Raw genomic sequence first — 24637 nt, forward strand, 5'->3', positions numbered from 1 at the left:
TGCAAGGTTTGCACCATCCAAAGTAGTTGTGTGCAGCAAGATGTAGTAGCCATGTATTCTGCTTCAGCTGTAGATAATGCAATTGAGCTTTGTTTCTTGCTGAACCAAGACACTAGCCTAGAGCCCATATAGAATGCACCACCACTAGTGCTTTTTCTGTCATCAACACTTCCTACCCAATCTGCATCTGTATATGCATGAAGTGTAAGATCAGTATCTCTAGGATACCACAAGCCAAATTTTTGTGTTCCTTGAAGATATTTGATTTTTCTTTTGACTACCTGAAGGTGTGATTCCTTTGGATTTTCTTGGAATCTTCCAATTATTCCCACTACATGCACCATGTCCGATTTGGTACTTGTTAGATAAAGCAGACTGCCAATCATGGATCTGTAAGTTGGTTGATGTATTGTTGCTAATTATCATTTGAGCTAAGACTCCATCCTGTTACCATTGGAGTACATACTGGTTTAGAATCTTCCATGTCGTACTTTTTTAGGATCCGTTTGAGATATTTGGTTTGTCAGAGAAAAATACCATCTTTATTTTGTTGAACTTGTAGACCAAGAAAATAGGTAAGCTCGCCAAGCAAGGACATTTCAAATTCTTGCTGCATTACTGAAGAAAATTTCTGACTCATGGATTCTTCGTTGCTACCAAAAATGATATCATCAACATACACAACAATTATTAGAAATTTACCAATGTCCATCTTTGTATATATATTGCTATCTGCTGACACCTTTGAAAAACCCTGTTGGTGGAGATATTTGTAAAGATGGTAACACCATGCCCTTGGAGCCTGTTTTAGACAATATTGAGATTTTCTGAGTTTGCATACAATTTTTGCATCATTTCCAAGAATGAATCATTTTGGTTGTTGAATATAGACTTCTTCTTCTAAGTCTCCATTAAGAAAGGCAGATTTTACATCCATTTGGTATACTTTAAATTTCTGAAAACTAGAAAGAGCAAGAAACATTCTTATGGCTTCAAGTCTAGCAACAGGTGCAAAAGTTTCTGCAAAATCTATACCTTCCTATTGAGCATATCCTTTACAAACAAGTCTGGCCTTTTTTCTAATAACTTCTCCATTTTCGTTCAGCTTGTTTTCGAATATCCATTTAGTTTCTATGATATTCTTATCATGAGGTCTACGAACTAATTCCCAAGTATTATTCTTTTCAATTTTCTCAAGTTCTTCATTCATGGCCTTGACCCAACATTCATCTCTGCATGCTTCATTTACATTTTCAGGTTCATTGGAAGATAATAATTCTAGATAGCTTGAAGCTTCGGTAATGATTCTTCAAGTTTGCACACCTGCCCCTTTTTCCCCTAAAATTTGAGTTTCTAGATGATTTTTCTGAACATACCTGGAAAAAGTCTTTTCTTCTATCGTTATCTCTTCTTCTGGTGCATCATTGGTTTCTTCCTCGGAATCAGTGTTATTTGATGTGGGAAAATAATCCTCATCTTCTTCATTGTCATAATCTTCGGTTTTTATCTGTTTTGGATTTTTGCATGCTTCATCAACCACACCATCAATATTTTCAATAATTTTCCCAAGTATTTTATTGTAACATTTATATTCTTTACTTTGGGAAGAGTAGCCAAGAAGAATACCTTCATTTGCTCTTGGTTCAAACTTACCAAGTTTTTCATCAGTCCTTTTTATGTAACATTTGCTTCCAAAAACTTTGAAGTATTTTACAGTAGGAGTCTTACAATACCAAAGTTCATGTGGAGTTTGAGTCATGTTTACCCGAACATTTTCTTAGCTGAGAATAGTGATGGTGGCAAATGCAGCTTCACCCCAAAAGGTTGCAGGAGTTCTAGATTCATCTAGCATAGCACGATCCATTTGTTGAACAGTTTTGTTCATCATTTCTACCACTCCATTTTGTTGAGGAGTCATTGCGGTGGAGAGCTGCCTTTTTATTCCATGTTGTTCACAAAAGTCAAAGAATTCATCCGAGATAAGTTCCCCTCCTTGATCAGATCTGGGGCATTTGATTTTGCGATATGATTCGTTTTCAAGCAAAGCTTTGAAGGATTTGAACTTTTCAAATGCTTCATCTTTATGCTTTAGAATACCTGTACAACACATTTTGGAAAAATCATCAATGAATAATATAAAGTACTCTTCTCCACGAGGTGACTTTTTCCTTGATGGTCCACATAAATCAGTATGAACAAGTTGAAGAGGCTTACTAGCTGACCCTTCCTTTTCGATGAAGTGAGATCTGGTTTGCTTACCAACTTGACATGATTTTCATATCGTATTTTTAGGAATTTTTATATCTGAAAGATCATGAACAACCTAGAATATGCACGCTTTTCTTATTTGAGAAAAGCTTAGATGTCCCAATATTCTATGCCATAGTCAGTTTTCATCATTTTTTCTTAGATAGCACTATTGTTGTCCTCCCTTGAGTATGTATAGGTTGTTTGGAGTTCTTGTTCCTTTGATCACAGTTTCTCTTGTATCAAGCTCAAGAACAACACATCCATTTGATCGAAACACTACTTCGTTTCCTTGATCACACATTTTCCTCACACTCAACAGGTTATTGTTTAAGCTAGAAACATACATAACATTCCCATCTTTAACATTTTCTTTCAAGAAAACAGATCCTTTACCTTTTGTGATTGCGGGAGTGTCATTTCCAAATGAGACACTCTTTCCCTTTTCTAAGACATTATATGAGTGTAGTTTTTCTTTGTCACCTGTCATGTGTTTTGAGCATCTACTGTCAATATACCACTCATTTTCTTGTCCTTCTGCATACAAGGCTATACCACATCTTTCGGTTTGCGGTACTTTCTTTCTCCATATTTTTTGATTTAATGGAGTTTGGTCCTTTTGAGCTATTTGCCAAAATTTACTCATGCATTCAGATTCTTCATGGCCAAAGTTGTTACAGATTGAGCATTCTATTTCATTTTCAAGAAGAGAAAAGTTATTATAGGAAATTTTCTTGATCCCTATCACATTCCTTTGATTTCATGCTTCTCTAGTCATGATAGTTTTGTAAGCAACACATTGAGAAGCTTTGTGTCCAAAATTATGACATGAGAAACATTGACCATTAAAGAAGTTTGTGCGATTATCGAATCTACTGACCTGTTCATGGCAATTTCTATTGATATTTATCTTTGAAGAAAATAGAGTGTGATTTACCTAAGGCTGACTTTGGCTTCTGTTTGAAGTAAATTGAGATTGATTCACCTGGTGATCTCCTTTATGCCTTTGCTAATGGTTGCCAAACTGTTCACTACTCTTTGCTGCATCAAGATAGCTTTTAGTGGAGGTTGACGGCTTCTATGATTGAGATGTTTCTTCAGTATATCCAAGACCTATCTTTATCAGAGGAGAGCACTGCACTTTGATAATTTCATTTAAGGTTTCTGATCCTTTAGCAAATCTAAGATTGAGACCTTTTGTTTTCTCAAGATCCTTTCTTAGACCGAAAATTTCACGTTCTAGCTTTTCATTATGTTTTTCTCTTTCAGCAAGTTGGTATGTCAAGGTATCTACAATCATATTCTTTTCTTCTAAATAGATTTTGAGTTTAGAGATTTCTTCATAAATATCATCTTCATCTAAAGCATCCAAAAAATCATCATCTTTATAAGCCATCACTAGTTTCATCTTCATCACTATTTGATAAACCATCGCTATCTTCATGAGTACAGTAGCTCTTTTTACTTACACTTTGTTTTCTATTCCATTTTGCAGATTCCTTCCCTTTATAATATTTACCTTTATGAGGACATTTGGCAGCATAATTACCAACTCTACCACAGGTAAAACATTTGAAAGGTAGTTTACCTTTGAATCTTCTAGAAACACGTTGAAGCTTCTTGACAAAGTTTGCTTCCTCTTCTTCTTCTGAAATATGTCCTGATTCATTGAGTTCTTCTTTTCCTTTTGTTGAAGCTTTAAATGTGGCTTCCCTCATATCTGATGGACCTCCTTTTCTCATCTCAAAGGTAGTTATGATTCCATGAAGCTATGTCATAGTAATATTCTGCAGATACTGTTTTTCTTTTATGGCAGATATTTTTTATTCAAATTTAGCAGATAATGATCTTAAAACTTTTTCAACTAAGGTAACTTCCTTCATCTCTTCACCCAGCTTCTTCATGCAATTAACAATCTCATCTATACGTAAGAAGTAACTAGTTATACTTTCATCATTGTGCATCTTGGGAGTTTCATATTGAATTCTGAGAGTTTGCAGTTTAGCACGTTTTACCTCAAAGTCTCCTTCATAGCTTAGAATGATTTTGTCCCATATTTATTTGGCTAATTTGAGCTGCATAACTTTGACAAACTCTGATTGTGACAGACTTCCCAATAATGTATTGACAGCCTTGGCATTGGTTTCATATTGCTTTTTACCTACTGTATCTGTAGGAATTGCTGATGGGAATGTATATCCTCCTTCCACGATTTCCCAGACATCTGTTGCAAGATATTGAAGATATGTTGTGGTTCTTGCTTTCCAATAAACAAAGTTTCTCCCATCAAAGATTGGCAATCTGATGGATTCCCTGCTTTCTTGATTACTCATGATGATGGATCTTCCTTCAAGCGATCAAGCTTCTTCTTAAGGGCCAGATCTGATACCAATTGTTGGAAATAATACTGAGAGGGGGGGTGTATCAGTATTAGCAAGTCAATAACTTTTCATTTCCATAATCAGATTTATATAGGCTACTTCAGATAAAGGAACTCGCATGTACACGCAATTGTGTTTAAGGCAACTAGCGTATATCCAGTAAAATTATGATTCATTTAATCTTAAATCAGTGCATCATAACTTTAGTAACCATATAAACAGTAGCCAAGTGCATTAAAAACAAAACAGACCATCACACATAAGAAACACACATCAACACCAAGATATAAGGTGGAAACTTAATGTGGGTGAAAACCACCTGCTGCAATCGTCTCTATATTCTTTTAATAAGAAGAGAATTTTGTTTACAATTTTTGTACTGGTGCAGTCTTATACTAGTATGCAGCCTTCTACCTGGAAAAGGTTATAACCTTATCTTGTTCTCCGAATTCTACTGGAAGGGAGCTACAACCCCCTAGCTCTTATACTAGCTGGTATGTTTACTAGTACATAGGTGCCAACCTACAAAAGTCCACAACCTTCTCTTTTCTTTCAGGGACCACGTTTCATAAACTTTCAGACTGGATCCATCAACAAAATCAATCTTCAAATATATCTGCATCAACTAATCTCCTTTTGAACCAACCACAACTGAATTAATCAATCACTCCATAAATCTGATCATTCAAAATATTGTCACCAGAATACAATTACCAGAACCCAAGCTAGAAGCCAGAACACTGCAATAGCAAACATAAGCAATGAAAACATATTTTATAAGGTATACGCTACTTGCATGTGTCGAACCTGCGTGTATACACACTTTCCTCAAGGTGAACCAGCGTACGGATCTGCAAATCAAATTTATGATGTATACGTTGCTTTGATATGTAGAACCAGCGTGCATACGCTCTTTTTGTAAAGTGAACCTATGTACAGATCTGTAATTGATGATTTAAACATTACAACTATTCCATTCTTCAGTCATACCCAGATCATCATATTTACAGATTACAACACGCGCCAGTTATTCAGATAAATAATCAAACCACATAAAGATAATTCACTTCAAGCCTTGAGATCCTGATACATCATTAGATCTTATCCTTCATCAAACGCTAAGGTTCATCCTTGTTTCAGATCAAGCACAACACCATAAGTCAATAATCTACATATTAGATCTCACACTTCATCAGATATTCGATACTTGCACACCTTGGCCTAATGCTCTTCTCCTCCTTTTATAGTCTTAGGCCTTTCTCAATACCATGGACCAAAACCACTTAGAACCAATACCTTGGACCAAATACTTGGGATCGATACCTTGGACCAGATACCTTGGACCAATACCATGGATCAAAATACCATGGACCAAATACTTCGGACCAAAAATTTAGTTTTCAAAGGTATACACGCTTTTCCTTCTGTGAAAGTGCTTGTGTACATATACGCAGCTTGTATACAATGAACATGTGTGTATACACAGCTTGGTCAATGATGAACCTGTGTATACCTCTTTTTCTCATTCTGTGAAGACTGATCTGTAATTCTTTGTTGTTTACCTACTGTACTTTCATCTGAGTGAGTTGCCTTCTGAAATGATTCCTTGAAGTTGCCCTGCATTTCACCACATCTGTAAACACTACTATCATGCATTATGTCACATTTGATATCTCTTCTACATATTCATCCTATATACAGGTGAGTTGTTCTGCTACAAGTGGGTTGCCATCGATTACAACACATACATCATAATTCCAACATTATCATGAAAGAAGGAAATTAAATATGCATTGAAGAGATCAACAAGAGGTTGTTAATCTATGGGAAAGTACTCTTGGCTTGGGGGTGAACTCGAGGAAGTGAGTTCCAAGTTGGGTTGTGGTGTTCGATCTTCCAAGTGACATCCTACAAGCTATTATGGCTTTGGTAAATGAACATTGGTGTCAGCACGACACGACCAGACCATATATATACTCACTTTCGATTGCATGTTGTATGGAGATGTGGGTTTAGTAGTATGTAGCACAGACCAGGTTGATTTATCTTTTAGTTTTCTTCCAATTTCTTGGTGGAAGGTTTAAATTTCTCTTGAATTGAATTTAATTTCTAGGTTTATGTATATTAATTATTCAATGCACTCGTAATTTCCATGTTGGAATATATAATCGGAAGTTTGATTTTACAAATAGTAATGTTTAATGGACTGGTGAAGTAACGCTGACACTGTTTTGTGCTAAGTATGATATGTAAAGGAAAATTCATTCAAAATATAATTGAAATTAGAATCGTGTGTCTAAACTAGCAAACAAGATACTCACTCCGCCTCTGCAATATTGTGTCTCCGTATTATTATCTCGTACACAAGAAGTTTCATAAACAATCAGATAGTCTTGGATGCGAAACTCAATGTGACATGTTCTAGGTCATCAACCACTTAGTTTAATTTATATTCTTATGTGTAACATCTTCCTAAACTCTCTCAAGTCATTGATTCTCTGAGTTTGTCAGGATTCTGAAATGATGGTTGTTGCATTGATCATATATTGTTCCTCTGCAAGTCATCACCTGACCAATAGATTTGAATTGATCACCCCCTCTTTCTACTAGTCACATAGCTTCTATGACTCTTTCATACACTTTCCTTGCATAAAAAATGCATCAGGTCATCATCGAATTTGTAGGACAAGTAGGCGAACTGGCATCAGAGTGCAAGCGAAGGATATTTTCGTCAATGAGAGGAGGGAGAAGCATGTACACTCAAGTGGGAAGCGCACATATTTGAAGCAAATTATGATATTGGGGGCCATATCCATTGTCATATTCCCTGTTATTTAAATAATATTTTAGTAGCTCTGGTTTGTAATTGGATAAACTCGGATTGGATTTCCACAAACGCAAATCAATTTCATGTATGACAGTCATGATCTCATGTTTTGGAGCACAAAAAACATGAAAGGGTTGAAGTTTGTAATTTTAAAGACAGAGGAGAAAAACCTCTCTAGACTCTGGAAATCCTCAAACACATAGTGGAAGAGGAGGATTAGCAGTAATGCATATATTTAAGGTCCGCCAAGTGATCTCTACAACAACTAAATTCACCTCCAAGATGAGGTTGAGATTACAGAGGAGAAGGCATGCAGTCAATTAGGATAAGATGCAGTTATTTATATGGAGAGTTTTCCTTCAGAAGGAAGACCTCCCCATTGGTCTTAGATTTTAGGTAGAATGGCATTTGAGATGATATTTTCTCGGGAGTGAAAGAAGGGGAAAGATAACATTTGAACCCTAATTTTGGGGCTTATTCATGGCCTTTGAATGGGATGTGCCAGTAAGCATTGGAAGGTTGGCCATTGTAAATTGTAAAGGGGAAATGGCTGAGATACAAACTCATATGGAAATTTATGTGGTTATTGTGTAATTGGAATCTAATGAATATTTTAGAATAGTGAAATTATCAACTACAAGAGACACACAAGTTAAATACATTGATCCAACAATTGGGGCCCTTCAATACACAAAAAGGAAGTGACTTGACATTTTCTCTACTCAAGATGAAGCCTTGCTTTTTGTAACTGTGGGATCACATTGGCTTTGTAAAACTACTGTACATGCCAAAGAAATTTTGGGCTATGCAACTTTAGCTAGCTTTTCATTTCTCCTAGTAGCCACAAAGCTAGTAGCATATATTCTAGAATTGCGACGAAGTTGATGTGTCTACATTGTAGTAGAGAGTTAGTGTATTAAAATTAATCTTCCAAAATCCTCATCCTCAACAAAAGGGGGAATTAAAAAAATATTCAAGACTTTGTGAATATTGATATTGATGGAAAGCACTATTTTTGTGAGATGAGATATTAAAAGGCCTTTTCCAAGTGTTGCATCAATTTTGGATCCAGATGAAGAGTTTGATTGGAACTAGTGGTTGTCATATTATTTTAAGGAAATGGGATTACAAGGACAACATGTTATTCTTTTGCAGGTTTGTTTCACGTCTTTAAATTCTTATTTGTAACGCATGGTTTTAATTCTTTTATTGAATTCTTTTGTTGCTTATTTTCTCATCACTCACCCAAACCAAGCATATCTCCTTAATGGCTTCTCTTTCTAGCGCTGGGTATTAGATATGCTCCCAGAGGTACTGGTATAGTAGGTGAAACCCCACTTATCAGGCGTCCTGGGGTAGGAGCGGTGAGAGTTGTTAGAGTCGGTCTTTTCAGCCCTCCATCAGAGATCAAAATCTCTTTTCTTGCATTTCAGTTTAGGGGTCTCATTCATGTTAAGTCATTTGCATTCCATTAGGAGCATCGATCTTCTTATGGAAGGGCCTTTTCACTCATCTCCCTCATGTCGTGTATCTGCTAGTCCATGTCTGCTCATCAAAGTCAATTCTAAAGTCATTTACAGTCTTGTTTGGTCTTTTGGTCAGCAAAGAGTCATTTGAGTCATCAAGTCTAGGGTTTCACAAATTTTGTCTTCAAAGTGTCCATAACACCAGCAGGCATATGAGGGAGGTTCAAAATAAGTTTTCATGATATAAATTTCATCATCAATATGCTTGATCATGGTTCTTCAAAACTCTGTTTTGAAGAAAAATCGTTCATTTTATCTTTGTAATAAATATGTAATTCTCAAAGCTCTTTCAGTTGTGAAATTCTTCAAGCACAGCCCTGGTCTCCTTTGCCAGATCTAATGATAGCTATCCCTGCACAAAAATACAAGAGTTTCATCATTTAGGTCAAAAAAAAAATCATAAAGAAAGCAAAACAGAGTTAGAGTGAAGTGTCAAAGGTTTCAAACATTACAAAAGTGGGTGTGCCCAAATCAAAAAATCAAAATTCCTGTCATAAGAGATATTCTTGTGTTCCAATAATCTAATTACATGCCAAGATACATAAGTAAGCCAAGACAAATCATGGAGGAATGAAGAAATCACGTCGAAGGCCGAAAATGTGTAGCAGTTGCAGCGCGGGGCGCACATGGTGTGCACGACGCATTTGGTAGTTTTCTGCACTATAAAAATACACTGGCACGACACACCTAGCATGTGCGGCGCGTTGGGATGTTGCGCAGTGCACAGAGCCAGAACTAAAATTTGTGTCATTTGTTTCAAAAAACTCCAATCCGTTTGGTTCTTCTCGCTCCAACAGGTTTATGAAATTGCCATCAACATGTTTGGTGCTCATTGAAGTAGATTATGAGAATTTGTGATGTCAAATTGCAAACCTTATTACTTTGTTTAAAACTACTCCTTAGGGTTGTGTTATGGTGTTTTGGTGCCAAAGACTCCTTTTCCCCTTCACCATGTTGATCCTTTCCCTCACCCTAAACCCATCATCCCTATTAAATCCCCTGTTCCTCTACATCCCAAATCACTTATTTTAAAGTCCTATTTTTCTATCTGTAAACCTACCATACCCTATTACTCTCTCTTCCCCATATCATTAGAAAAATTCCTAAATCCCCAAACCTCGCATTCCTAAAACACAATCAAGTGATTCTCCTCACATTGCAAACTTCACTTGATTGAACCATATCCTTTCCCTCACTCCATTATACCCGTTGTTCCATATTTCTCACAGTCCCTCATTTCCCTTTGGCATATTTGGCACCTGGAGACAAAGACATCAAGTCTTCATTTCTCATTTTCAACCAATCAAACATACACTTGACATACACCTTGCAGCACCATGGAGATGGACACCGACATAACATATGAACAAGACAATGATTTCCACCACTGAAACTGCATGAACCAGGAGGACACTAAAATGTCGAAAAAGGGATGATAGGATCCAAATCTTGGCCGAAGATTCTTTGACTGAGAATGATACTTGATGATGGATCAGAAAATTTTGTCAATTTTGAATTTTTTTTGGCTTGAAAACAGGTTCTTTTGCCCAAAGCGTAGTGCCACTTGGCGCGTGCTTATAATTGGGAGATCATCTATAAGAAAACTTTACATTTTTGGATTTTTCATCAAAAGTTATGCATGCTCATTGATTACCTAAGGATTTCATCAAGTTTTGGGTTGCCTAAAGGGTCAAAAACACCCTAAAAATGACCTCTCTGCCACCTTTTGCACCAACAGGAAGCAGTCTTGGGAGATTGAAGTTTTGGAGGTGAAAATGACATCCAAATCCAAAAATTCTACATGGGTTGGAAAGAAGGAAGGCAGGGCTTTCCAACGCGTTATCATGAGCTCAATTTGGACTTTGGGATGTGCCTCAAAATCAACTCCAAAGTTGTGTTATGGATACATATTTTGGGTGCGGTGCATAGAGAATGTTCGCTTATTTTGCACTCAGCAGCTCAGAATTTCGCCAATTTTTGACGAGTTTTACTTTTTTATGTAACTCTTAATCTACCTTGATGTAATTTCATGAACATGATGTAATTTTGGCACATTTTTACTTGTTTTAGTAGATTCAGTCACTAAAAAGTGAAAAACAACTGAAAGAATCGGTTTCCTAACATATAGAGGCAAGTTGTTTCATTGCCTATTTTTCAGTTCCTTGTTTAGATATGGTTGAAACAACTCCTAGCATGATGAGCTCGACCCCTAGAGGCATGGGAAGGAGTTAGGCTTGTCTATATCAGGTAATTTCTTAGTCATTTTTAGGGTTGGACTCTTGACAACACCTTGAGCTTCATTGTACATTCACTTTCAGTATTTTGGCTAAGGAATTGAGACCAAGATTTGCAGCACTCTTTGTAATTGTGAAATTTTTTAATGTATGCCATCATCTATCTTATTTCTTTTGAACTAAACGAACAAGAGTTTAAGTAGAATTCATTGAAAATGCAATGCTCTACTTGAAGTTTGCTTTAGTTGTTTGATGTTTTCAGTTGTTTGGGGAGGATTCGTGATTTCCCTTGCCCTCTTCAACACCTCACCTGTCGTTTCCCTCCATTTCATTAAAATTTAAGTGCCAAAATGATCACCTACCTTGCCCCATCAATATCTCTGTAGAACTGATCCTCAATCCCTGCACCCCAAATTTTTCTTTCCCATTGATTCCAACAAAACCCCGAAAAAATCAAATCAAAGCTTTGTACTTCATACATAGCCTAAAATCAACTTTTCTTTCAGTCATCTCAAGCCCCATAGATCATCTTTTGCTGAGATTGACCCGGAGAGAGCCCTCTCATGTCCTCGTAGGGCTAGCTATGAGGCTGAGAATGGTTTGATGTGGACCTAGAATCTTACCTTTTCAACTTGAGGTAAATCTAGGCCCTAACATAGTGGCAACCATACTGGGGAAGCAATCATATTTGTTTGTTAAGTGTTCTTTCTTTTTAAAGTATAGATGGAGCCTGAAGTTAGCCAGGTATCCTTCGAACTGCACATTACTTTGCGAGTCCATAAGTAGATAAAAGCTACTTCAATCAATCTCCGGTCTAGTCTTATAAGCTGAACATCTGACTTGCAAATTACCCCAGTATCATGTTCAGATCTGATTGTTGAAGGTGAACAATGATCAGACGCAGCAAGGCTAAAATCATTCACCTAGCGATTCTAAATCAGTTTTGAGATCAGATCCAAGGCTCCACTGGAGGATGAACCCAACCAGCAAAAACATGAAAGGCCAATATGGAAAGATTAGGTATTCAAGTTGGAATTTCATGCAAGACATTTTGTTCTTTGTTCTAAATTATTTCTTCTCTTTTCCTGAGAATGTCAAGAAGGCTTTGCAAAGTATATTATGTTTGAGAAGAAATCCTCGGCCTATAGTTGTTTCCTTCCCTTTGAAGATTGTAAATACCAAATATTTACATGCCTTTGAGCTTCATCAACACCATTCTTCTGAATCTTGTGATGATTGTCTTCAAATTTATGAGCCCCAAAAGACCAAGACTAATTATATACCTTCCATACATACCCCACTACCTTGTAAAATTCCAGATCGATACAAGCCCCCGATTTTACCTTCTATATCCCATGCTTTCCCTAAAAATCATGAACTATATCTACCAAGATTTGATGGTGAACACGACAACATCACTGATTAGAGACATGTATTGAATTTTAAGTATTTTCTTGATCTTTTTGAAGTTTATGAAGAAGATGCCAGTATAAGGCTTTTTGCTCCCTCTATGCAAGGCAAAGTCAAGAGTTGGTTAAAAACCCTGCCTGATGTGAGCATCAAAGATTTACAGCAGTTCATCAAAGTTTTCCTTGATAGGTGGGTGGTAAGACAGAACCCTTTCTTGATTATAGAAGAGTATAACCAGCTGAAAAGACTCTCAGGGGAGACTGTACAACAGTTTTCTGCCAGGTTTAACCAAGTTTATTATTTGATGCCTATTAATATAAGACCTCCTCCTGGATCCACTGTGTTGCACTACCCAGGTGACTTTGATCCAGAAATGGAGTTTCAGCTGAGAGAAAGGAACCTTGCAACACTTGAAGAGATGCATAACAATGTAGTAGATGTAGAGGCTCATTTGTTGATCTGGAGGGAAACATTGAAGGAAGAAGAGGTGAAAAACAGAGATCTAGATGAATCGACATCTCTTGAGGTAAAGCTTGATATTTTGACAACTGAAGTGTAAGAGATGATGCAAAAGATCACCACAATGAATGAGTATAGTGTTCAAGCCCATCGCTCGTTGATTGAAGAAGAACAAGTTGCTGATCCAAAGCATCTTCTTTCTTATCCCAGTTGTCATAGATTTGATAATGATTGTTTTGTAGATCACCTTGGAGATGAGAGATCTGTTGATATGACATGTATGTTTAATGATGTATTTTATACTGATGATTTGCCTCAGGTTGATCAGTATGATGATGATTATTTTCTCCAAATAGAAGCTAATCTTGTAGACAAATCAACAGCTAGTTTGTGGGAGGAGGAAGTTCATTTTCAGCAGCTCGAATAGATCAGCTGAAACATATCAACTATGACAATGACGAGGAAACAGATTTTTAAGTGAATGATCTTTGCCTTTTTGTTTTTCTTCATTTCAGTTCATCAGAGACAAATTCCATGCAATCAGAAATCAGCTGTCAACAAGTTTTGATTTGGACCCTCTTGAGGACGATGAAAAATTTGTTCCAGACTTCTCATATTCAACTTCGAAGTCCCCGAAAGCCATTGCTTTTCAAGTTGCAGATGAAGACATGGAAGCTGGCACATGTGATCAAATGATACAAGATGATTCCATACCATTTTGTTTTGAATCATTTCAATTATTGAAGGGAAAATTGCATAGTAAATCTTCAAATGAGCAGCTTGTAGGAAGTCAACAATTTCTCAGTTCTAATGCTGAGGATGAGACAGATGGCAAAATTCTTGAGCAAGTTTTTAATGAGAAATATTCCCCTGAAATGATTGATGAAATCATTTTGGATGCAAAACCCTCCCTAGCACCAGATTTGCAGCCACCAAATGCAATTGATGGTCAGATTATAGATGAAGGCGTGGAATTTGAAATACATGATTTAATGATGCAAGAGGATTTTGTACCCTTTTGTTTCGAAGCATTTCAGTTTATAAGGCAGAATCTTTGTAATATATCTAAAGAAAAAGATGAATAGGCAGTAGGATGTCATACAATTTTAATGGATACATCGCAGTAGTCTTCTCAAATTTTTGATGATCCTATTGCTCATGTGTTGGATGATGTTTGTTGTAAACGTTATTCCCCATTGGCTAACCATTTTCCGGATAAGAATGTTGATAATAATCTTATTCAAAATTTGTCATCTTTGTCTTGTTTAATCGATTGTTCATTGCATACCCCATACCAAGGTTTGCATTCATATCATTAGATTGATAAAGGAGACTTTTCTTCTGTTTGGAATCAGCAACAGAGTTTGGTTATTCATGAAATTCAGGATCCTTTTGACATCCTGCTGCTATCAGCAAAGAAAGACAACATAGATGTGAGGAAAATCTTAATATCTAGCTATGAAGACTATTGGGACTAGAGCAATAATGTGTTAATGGAAATCAATAGCGATGTTTATCAAGATCCTTTTGTAGTATTCTTAAATTCATCCATTCAATTCATGCCTTGCAAGCTTATCAACAGTCAACTTGATTCCAAGTTTCCATGGGATTTGAGTTTCAATTCTTCCCTTTTCCTATGCATTAGAAAACATTTGGGAATAAATCAAATACCAGCCAGGATGCTTACATGGTTCCATTGGTTGTTCCATTTCACTTGATCGGGTGGTTAAAATAACAATTAGAGTAGGTTTGATGGATAAGCTCAAAAAATGAGCATCTTTCCAGTTTGTTAGTTATGATTTAGTCATGTTTGGTTTTATTATGGTTTTCAGTTTTAGTATTAAGTTAGAGTCAGTCTGCATAATGTCAGCTTTCATGTTTTGACTCCGTTACCCAATGGCTAAAAGCACTGTCTGCTCTCCCAAAGATCTGCGGCCCTTGGCACCTCCAAGGAGCTACCATCCCCATTGGAGCCAATGTTAGAGTCGGTCTTTTCAGCCCTTCGTCAGAGATCAAAATCTCTTTTGTTGCATTTCATTTTATGGGTCTCATTCATGTTCAGTCATTTGCATTCCATTAGGAGCATCGATCTTCTGACAGAAGGGTCTTATCACTCATCTCCCTCATGTCGTGTATCTGCTGGTCCATGTCTACTCATCAAAGTCAATTTTAAAGTCATTTATAGTCTTGTTTGGTCTTTTGGTCAACAAAGAGTCATTTCAGTCATCGGGTCTAGGGTTTCACAAATTTTGTCTTCAAAGTGTCCATAATACCAGTAGGCATATGAGGGAGGTTCGAAATAATTTTTCATGTTATAAATTTCATCATCAATATGCTTGATCATGGTTCTTCTTCAAAACTTTGTTTTGAAGAAAAATCGTCCATTTTATCTTTGTAATAAATATGTAATTCTCAAAGCTCTTTTAGTTGTGAAATTATTCAAGCACAGCCCTGGTCTCCTTTTCCAAATCCAATGATAGCTATCCTTTCACAAAAAGAAAAGAGTTTCATCATTCAGCTCAAAATAAAAATCATAAAGGAAGCAAAACAGAGTTAGAGTGAAGTGTCAAAGGTTTCAAACATTACAAAAGTGGGTGTGCCCAAATCAAAAAATCAAAATCCCTGTCATAAGAGATATGTTTGTGTTCCAATAATCCAATTACATGCCAAGATACATAAGTCAAACCAAGACAAATCGTGGAGGAGTGAAGAAATCACGTTGAACGCCGAAAATGTGTAGCAATTGCAGCGCACGGTGCATAGGTTGAGTGTCACGGTGCACCTGGAATGCGTGGTGTGTTGGGCTGTTGCACAACACACAGAGCTAGAACTCAAATTTGTGTCATTTGTTTCAAAAAACTCCAATCCATTTGGTTCTTCTGGCTCCAACAAGTTTATGAAATTTCCATCAACATGTTTGGTGCTCATTGAAGTAGATTATGAGAATTTGTGATGTCAAATTGCAAACCTTATTACTTTGTTTAAAGCTGCTCCTTAGGGTTGTGTTTTGGTGTCTTGGTGCCAAAGACTCCTTTTCCCCTTCACCATATTGATTCTTTCCCTCACCTTAAACTCATCATCCCTATTAAATCCCCTGTTCCTCTACATCCCAAATCACTTATTTTAAAGTCCTATTTTCCTATCCCTAAACCCTACCATACCCTATTACTCGCTTTTTTCCATATCATTTGAAAAATTCCTAAATCCCCAAACCTCGCATTCCTAAAACACAATCAAGTGACTGTTCTCACATTGCAAACTTCACTTGATTGAACCATATCCTTTCCCTCACTCCATTATACCACTGTTCCATATTTGTCACAGTCCCTCATTTCCCTTGGGCATATTTGGCACTTGGAGACAAAGACATCAATTCTTCATTTCTCATTTTCAACCAAGCAAACATACACTTGACATACACCTTGCAGCACCATGGAGATGGACACCAACATATCATGTGAACAAGACAGTGATTTCCACCACTGAAACTGCATGCACCAGGAGGACAATAAAACATCGAAAAAGGGATGATAGGCTCCAAATATTGGTCGAAGCTTCTTTGGCTGAGCATGATACTTGACGATGGACCTTCAGTCCAAATTTCAGAAAATTTGGAGAATTTTTTTTCAATTTTTAATTTTTTTTTTTGCTTCAAAACAGGTTTTTCTGCCCAACACGTAGTGCCACTTGGCGCACGCTTATAATTGGGAGATCATTTGGAGGAAAACTTTACATTTTTGGATTTTTAATCAAAATTTATCCATGCTCATGGATTAGCTAAGGATTTCATCAAGTTCTGGGTTGCCTAAAGGGACAAAAACACCTTAAAAATGACCTCTCTGCTACCTTTTGCACCCACAAGAAGCAGTCTTGGGAGATTGAAGTTTTGGAGGCACAAATTACATCCAAATCTAGACATTCCGCTTAGGTTGGAAAGTAGATAGGCCAGGCTTTCCAATGAGCTATCATGAGCTCAATTTGGACTTCGGAAAGTGCCTCAAAGTCAGCTCCAAAGTTGTGCTACGAATACAGATTTTGGTCGTGGCACATAGAGAATTTTGGCGTATTTTGCACTCAGCAGCTCAGAATTTCGCCCAGTTTTGACCAGTTTTACTTTTTTATGTAACTCTTGATCTACCTTGATGTAATTTCATGAACATGATGTAATTTTGGAACAGTTTTACTTGTTTTAGTAGATTCATTCTCTAAAAAGTGAAAAACAACTGAATGAATCAGTTTCCTAACATATAGAGGCAAGTTGTTTCATTGCCTATTCTTCAGTTCCTTGTTTAGATATGGGTGAAACAGCTCCTAGAATGATGAGCTTGACCCCTAGATGCATGGGAAGGAGTTAGGCTTGTCTATATCATGTAATTTCTCAGTCGTTTTCAAGGTTGGACTCTTGAGAAAGCCTTGAGCTTCATTGTACATTCACTTTCAGTATTTTGGCTAAGGAATTGAGACCAAGATTTGTAGCACTCTTTGGGATTCGTGTGGCAATTTGTATTGGTAGACTGCTTCTCTTTGTAATTCTAAATTTTGTTAATGTATGCCATCATCTATCTTATTTCTTCTGAACTAAACGAACAAGAGTGTAAGTAGAATTCATTGAAAATGCAATGCTCTACTTGAAGTTTGCTTTAGTTGTTTGATGTTTTCAGCTATTTGGGGAGGATTCATCATTTCCCTTGCCCTCTTCAACACCTCACCTCTCTTTTCCCTCCATTTCATTAAAATTTTAGTGCCAAAATGATCACCTACCTTGCCCCATCCAGATGTCTGTAGAACTAAGCCTCAATCCCCACACCCCAAAATTTGCTTTCCCTTGATTCCAACAAAACCCCCAAAAAATCAAATCAAAGCTTTGCACTGCATACCTCGCCTAAAATAAGCTTTTCTTTCAGTCATCTCAAGCCCCATAGATCATCTTTTGCTAGGATTGACTCGGAGAGAGCCCTCTCCTGTCCTCGTAGGGCTAGCTACGAGGCTAAGCGTGGTTTGATGTGGACCTAGAATCTTACCTTTTCAGCCTAAGGTAAATCTAGGCCCTAACAAGAGTTACTCTAGAGTGTGGATAAATAGAGTATTATTGGTTGTTTTAAGGAGTTCTTGTAACAAAGTCCCATATTGTGAAAGACCAAAAAGAGGATTTTGAATGGGTCTTGAATGATAGATGGGACATTTATATTCGATATGTGGTTATATTACATTTTTATTTTGAATGCAAACATTGAAATAAACCATATTTGAATGTATTGATAGAAAGAGAGCACATATTTATTTTATTTAATAATTGTGTTGAAGATATGATTGCATATTTTTACCTTGAAGTTACCATAGGAATGACATATATCCATTTGACTGAAAAAATTATGTTCACACTGTGAGAATGGAAATTTCAAAATGTTTATTAAGAACAATATAATATTAATAAACTTTAATAATAATAATAATAATAATGATAATAATAATAATAATAATATGACGTCAAAATGGTATACAAATCTATTCAATATTACAATATGTCAGTCTCTATAAACATGTTATATTAGATTGCAATTTAATCCCTTCGGTTTATCAATCTCTTCATATTTTAAAATGAATCCCTCAGTTTTTTAATATTAATTCCTTGGGCTTATAATATTAGTACCTTATATGTATAATAATATGTTACGATTTATAATATTAGGGTTTATAATATTACTCTTAGATTAGTTATATTAATCTTAGGGTTTATAATATTCATCACAAATATTTATAATATTTATCCCTTGGGTTTATAATAGCTATTATATATTTTATAATGTGTTGGGTTTAAAATATTATTACCCTTTTTGGTTAACAATAATAATCCCTAATATGTATAATAATAATTATGGTTTATAATCTTAATGCTTTGTTTGATATATGAATCTTAGGGTTTATAATATTAATCATAGGGTTTATAATATAAATCCTAGGATTTAATACCAATATGGCATGACTCACATAGTCTTATGCGCTGAAAGATGCATTCTGGTTGAGGAAACCTTCATGCAAAAAAAATGAAAATGATATTTTGTATCTCTTGGGTTTATAATATTAATCCCTTCGATTTTTAATTGCTAGTGTTTATTAATCCCTTGGATTTTTTAATAATATTAATAAATGTGGATTTAGCACACTCTTCCAATTTTCCATCTATTTTTAATATTAATTCCTTGGGATTTTAATCCCTATAGTTTATAATATTAATCGCTTGGGTTTAAAATATTACTCCATTGAATTTTTAATATTGATCCTTTGTGTTTATTAGTCCCTTGGCTCTATAACATTAATCTCTTGGGTTTATTAATCCCTTCAATTTATAATATTAATCCCTTGAGTTTTTAATCCCTATGGTTTTTAATCCCTAGGGTTTATAATATTAATCCCTTGGTTTATAATATCAATCACTTGGGTTTATAATATGAATAATTTGTTAGGCTCATTAATTCCTTGAGTTTATAATATTGATACCGTCCATTTATTAATCTCGTAAGTTTATTAATTCCTTGGGTTTAATAATCAATTGAATTTATAATACTAATCCCTTGGATTTTTAATCCATATGATTTATAATATTAATACCTTGGGTTTATTAATCTCTTGAGTTTATAATATTAACTCGTTGGGCCTTTTAATCCCCTAGGTTTATGTTAATAATTTACTGGTTTCATTTATACCTTAGGTTTTTTAATCACACGTGTTTTTTCTTTTGTAAGCTTTGTAGGACTACATCTTCATCATGTCTAATAAATCAACTAGACCGGGGCGGTGAATTGAGCTGGTGACTTGACATCAAGGAGTGCCTTAACAAAGTACCCTATCACCATTTATCTAATACCCCATTGACTAATCGCATGTGTTTTTAATCCATATGGTTTATAATATTAATCCATTGAGTTTATTAATTCCTTGGGTTTCTAATATTAATCCATTGGGTGTTTAGTCCCTTCACTTTCTTAATATGAACAATCCCTTGGTTTTATTAATCTCCTATGTTTATAATATCAATCGCTTGTGTTTATTGATCAATTGAGTTTATAATATTAATCCATTAGGTTTATAATAATTATCCCTTTACAAACAATAATCTCTTGGATTTATAATCCCTTTGCTTTATAATATTAATCTCAATGGTTTATATTGTTAATCGCTTAGGTTTATAATATTGATAACCCATTGGGTTTCTTAAGCCCTTGGGTTTATAATATTAATCCCAAATTTTTTTATTATTAATCCCTTGAGTATATTAATCTCTTGATTTGATCATATTGTTGATAATATCAATAAAATTATCATAATTTTTTTTTTGTTCTAAATAAGACTAAATCTATTAATGGAACAAAAAATAATAATACATGGAGGCACCGGCCTCTGCAGAACCTGTCTCAGATTTTACCATGTTTTAACAGACAGTAACTGAAAAAAGATTGCCCTCAAGGGGAAACCAGTCCAAAATTCATTGTATGAGCTGCCCACGCAGGGGAACCAGCCTGTAATAACCTTGTAGAAGAGTTTTTTGAACCAAACAAACAAAATTGACCCGAAATGACAGCAATTACAACAAAAAACTTCAAAAAGTACCCCTAAGATGGTGACCAAGTGACTAAAAAATCTGAAAAAAGACCTTGGCCTGCTAGGTGTTAGTAGGTGGCAGAGGTTCCTCCACAATAAGACACCTATAGGAATCCATGTCTTCTTCGTCTTGCTGTTGTCCGCTAGTCGTGGCTTCCATCTTCCCATTGCCGCTTGGAGTGCACATCGTGGCTTCCATCTTCGCATTGCCGCCTGGAGTGTTATGTACCTAAGATGCGTCCATCCGGTTTAGAGCTTCACCATGAGTTCTACAAGTCCCCAAGCTACTACCATGAGGTTTTCACCTGCTGGTGCCGATCCTGTCCTGAATGATGCTTGCCGGGACAACAATGCTCTGTGGCTTCTCTTTGAAGGCAATAGAAATGGTAGCAATAATACACAAGTGCTCTAAAGTGCACCGAAACTGGAAGTGGGTAGAATAGCAGGGATTCATCATCAGGACAGAGTCATCAGAAGGTTTCTTGGCTTCATCATCATGCATATAGCCAGCCATCTGATCATGCCCCCAGCCACTGTGGGTGTTGGGATACTGACCCATGCGGTAAGCAGTAGACAAGGGTGAGGAGGAATCTGCAGGAGTAAAGTCAGAGAGGGACAGCAAGGGAAGGTGAGTGGCTTTGCCTCTGCTGCTACCCCTTCTACATCTCATCCTGTGCTGCAAACTGTTACACTAAAAAATGTCACCATGGCTATTTTCAGTCGGTATGGCTCAATCAACAGTCATACTACCCTTTTGAGCAAGCCTTATGCCTCTACTATTCATGTCAAAATCCAAGAAAGAGAGAAAGTCCTTATAAAATATGTTTATCTCTGGGTACGCAGGTTCTCTCAAGCCTTGCCTGCGGGTACGCACCTTTTGTTCACAAGGTCTGCGTCCAAGGACGCTCTGTATCTAAAGGGGCAGGTGCGTCCCTCTGAAAAGGTTAAAATGCGCGAGTTTCACCTTCAAAAACTTACTTGTGGTCACTTCTAGAGCTTTCTAGAAGGTTCTTGGGTGAATATTGAGCGCCTCCAGATGGTTCATGCACTCCTATCAAAGAGGAACTTATCCCATCAATAAGGGAGTGATCCCATCCAAAGAGGGGACTATCCCATTGATGGTGGACCTGATTAACTTCCTCTTGAGAACTATAAAAAGAGGCATTGAGCCAGAAGGAAGAAGGTTGAAAGCTATAGATTTCTAAGGGTAAATGCTGCAGGAATTAGGACTCCCATTTAGAAGTTTGTGAGGAGAGATTGTCACCCTTACTTGTTCTATTTGGAAGTGGGTGAGCTTTGTCAAAGTAGAGGAAGACTCTTGTGGACCCTGGAAGGAGCTTGCACAACACCAAGGCTCAGGTTGTAATGGTTCCTTTTGATTACCTTTAATGCAAATTGGTCCATTCTTCTCAATAGCTTGTTGTTAATGGGTTATTTCATGTACTCCTTGGTCTATATGTTGAATATGTTTTGTTTTATGTTATAATCAGGTGCTATTTAATTATTTGACTGTTGGTGATTGCAGGTTTTGGAGAACGGGAGGAGCTCATCCGGATCAACAAAGCTTGGACTTCTACAACAGCGTTTGGACAGAGGTAAGAACGAAACACTTGATTTCTCATATCTTAATGTATGTTTAGAGAAGGATAGTTCCAGTTTGTTTTGTTTGTCATTAGAATGTCTAAGACTTCTAGGAAGGTCAGTTGTGTCCGCACCCTTGACTGATTCCGTGTGACAAATTGGCGACTCCGCTGGGGATAGTTTCCATTAATGAAAAGAGTCCTTTCTTTTGTTTGAACTTTGCTTTGAGAAAATTGGTTTATTTTTCTGGTTTTGGCTCTGTGATCTTGTCTTTGGGTGGGTTAGCTTAGGATTAGTTTTATTTTTGGTTTTCTTGAGTTTTTCAGTAGGACGCACTCTCTGAGTGCTGCACAGTGCATCCCTGGACGCACTTTTGCTGTGTGCACAGAGCGGGCCCGCACCTGTGCTAACGGGTTGCCTGCGTCCCCTGCCAAAATTTAAGAAAAATCCATTTTTTGCCTTTTTTGCTCTTAGATTTTGTTTTTTCTTAGTTTTTTCTGCCCAGATTCATCAGTCCCTTGTCCAGAATCTTCACCTGAACTGGTTTCATTAGCATTAAGTGTTTTAGTGGATTTCGTCGAAGTGTAAGCCCTAGGGTTTGATTTTGAGTAGGTCTTGTAGTGACTTTAGCGGTAGGAATTGTCAAAGCCTTAGATCTCTCTGGTTTTGTCAACTTTCTAAGAAGTCAGACCTGTTCTAAAAGTCTACCTATAGAAGTAACTTACCATCAAGTTGTCTTTTGGGCCATTTTTGAAGTGCTTGTTATTTAAGTCTCGAATTCCATTTTACGAAAAGAACAAAAAGATTTGAGTTTTGTTTTGGCTAGTCTTTTGATTCTGCATTAGCTAGCCCTTGATTTGTTTTTGATCAAGTAAAACATCCTAGAATCGCCTTTATGAGCTTTTGCCTTGTTAGGTTTACTTAGAATAATCTCTCTTTTGGTTTGCTTGTGAGTCAAAATTTCATAGTTTTATAGCTTTTGGGATTGTTTTTTGTTAAAGGTAGGTTTACATGCTTTATTGAAAAAGAAAATACAAAAATATCTCCTTTGAATAGTTTTGTTTCAAGTAGCTTTAAAAGTTTTTGAAAGAAAAAGAGCTTTTCGTGCAAGTAAAGAGTGGTTATGTTTGTGTGCTCAAAAAGAAAAAGAGAATTGTTTCTTTGATTGTCTTTTCTAAAGAAGTTGTTTTCTCTAAAAATTGCATTCTCTCAACTCTTTTAGTTAAAGATTTTCATTGAAAAAGCAAAAGTAGTATAGATCATCTTAGGTGCATTTTTGTAGTGGTTGGAGTCGAGTCTATACACCATCGGTTTCACTTCCATCACCTTGTGACTTTAAAGAACAACCTTAAAAGTAACGCTTAAAGTAAAATTGAACTAGTAACTTTTATTTTCTAGGGCTCTGAAGCACCAACTTAGCTTAGGCTAGTGTCTTGGAGTAGGTGAGTACTTAACTCTCCAAGGCAGTAAAACAAACAAGTAGTCGATCTTGTGATAGAATCAAATCCAATTGTTACATTTACACTCTGGGAAAGCTCCTCTTAAAGGAGAAGCACGAGCTCGTGTCCGAACCAGTGAGGGGATCATTCCCCCCTCGTTGGGAACGACGCCAGGCAGTACGTATTACAAACGGTAAACCTCAGATTAACCATTGTCGAGGAGCCAGGGGTCACTTATCGGTAAACCTTGGATTACTGTCAAGGAGCCGGTAAGGGGATTGAGCTTGCTACTCTGCCCTTGCGTGCTGACGGAGTTTAGACTGTTCCCCCAGGTGTACTTGTGGCCGTTGGTAACCTTAGTGACCATAATCTCTAGGATTCTACCCAAGGTGATGGTGGAGGGAAGGTCCCACTGTACCTGGAGCAGACGTCGGCTATACTCACTTGGATTTTCTGGGGGGTTCACTTCACTTCGAGACGGTTAAAGTGGAGGAACTTGGTCTAGTCTATTCATTAAGCAAGTTGTCGGCGTAACTGTTCCACCCACCATTTCTGTACTGAATCCTGCGAGGTTGGACCTAATCACCAACTAGCGCTTTTGGTCCGGAAGATACTGTTTGTGTTTGGTTTGATGCCCTAGATTCTTTAGGCGTATGATTCAACTTTGTTTGGTTCTTTAGAGGCTTTAGGTGGTTTGATTTGAAATTTTATTTTGTTTTCGTGTGTAGTAGTTAAAAGTTTTTAGCTGTGGCGGAATTACCGAGACAGTCCCGTAGAATTCGGGGCCAGTCTCCTGAAGTTGTTTCTGTGGCCGAATTGTTGAGAAGATCCTGTAGACTTAGGGGTGAACCTCCTCGAGACGACCCCAGTAATTTAGAAGGTTTAAAGGTCCTTGTAACTCCTCCTAGTGGCAGTAGAGTAGGTTCACTTGAAG

Source organism: Pinus tabuliformis, chromosome 3_2 (assembly GCF_031772625.1).
Source record: "Pinus tabuliformis cultivar Carrire ecotype Pingquan chromosome 3_2, CPIR1, whole genome shotgun sequence".
Classification (NCBI taxonomy): Eukaryota; Viridiplantae; Streptophyta; class Pinopsida; order Pinales; family Pinaceae; genus Pinus; species Pinus tabuliformis.